Below are 1,114 nucleotides of genomic sequence, written 5' to 3'. Positions count from 1 at the left end.
TCATTAATATGGACATTGCAAAATTCGTTCATTATGAAAACTGAATGTCACAGAGTTTCAAGAATGGATAACCACAGGAAAGAAAGGGAGTCTCAGATTTGGTTATTTGGACAATATAAAGCTTCGCTAATTCCATTACAAATCAATAATGATGGCATTATACTTGATTTCCCTTTCCATTGTTTTGTTTGTAAGATCTCTCTATTCCTCCTTATAATTAACATCGAACAGCTTTCGCTGTAACATCACATCTTTTGCTCTTTCTCCTTATCCTCGTACGCTGTTGTTGGTTTGCTATGTTTTGGCACCACGTTTTAGCTTTTAGGCCGTGCTTGGAATGGGCTTCTGCACCTGAAACCACCCTCAATCAAGCTTTTCGTAAGCTTTCTACAATTTCACGGATATCTCCCTGGAAGCTTTTATACCTGTCCTTGGCTTTTCAATACCCTTTATTTTAACCCTCGGTCTCACGCTTGACACTAGTCTGTCCACTTAGCCTGTGTAAGAGAAAATCTTGTTCATATTCGCAAGTATTCCCCCTGACAAAATGGAACTCGTGCCTGCAGTCAATTTTGACTTTGATAGATAATTTGTTATACCAGTAGTTATTCATCCACTGTATTCTGTATATACTGACATAATCAAATATACAGTTCTTCCTTGATTTCTTTCTGACAATCATATATTCAATTTGTCACAGCACATACACACATACACACACATATATATATATTTATATATATATATATATATATATATATATATATATATATATATATATATATATATATATATATATATATATATATATATATATATATATGTGTGTGTGTGTGTGTGTATGTATGTATATATATATATATATATATATATATATATATATATATATATATATATATATATATATATGAATAAGTGTGTATTCATATGCATATATGCGCACAAGCACATACACTAACACACACACCCACACACACACACACACACACACACACACACATATATATATATATATATATATATATATATATATATATATATATATATATATATATATATATATATATATACATACATACATACATACATACATACATACATACATACATACATA

The sequence above is a fragment of the Palaemon carinicauda genome, chromosome 15, assembly GCF_036898095.1.
Source record: "Palaemon carinicauda isolate YSFRI2023 chromosome 15, ASM3689809v2, whole genome shotgun sequence".
NCBI lineage: Eukaryota > Metazoa > Arthropoda > Malacostraca > Decapoda > Palaemonidae > Palaemon > Palaemon carinicauda.
Note: the sequence above shows the minus strand (reverse complement) of the source record.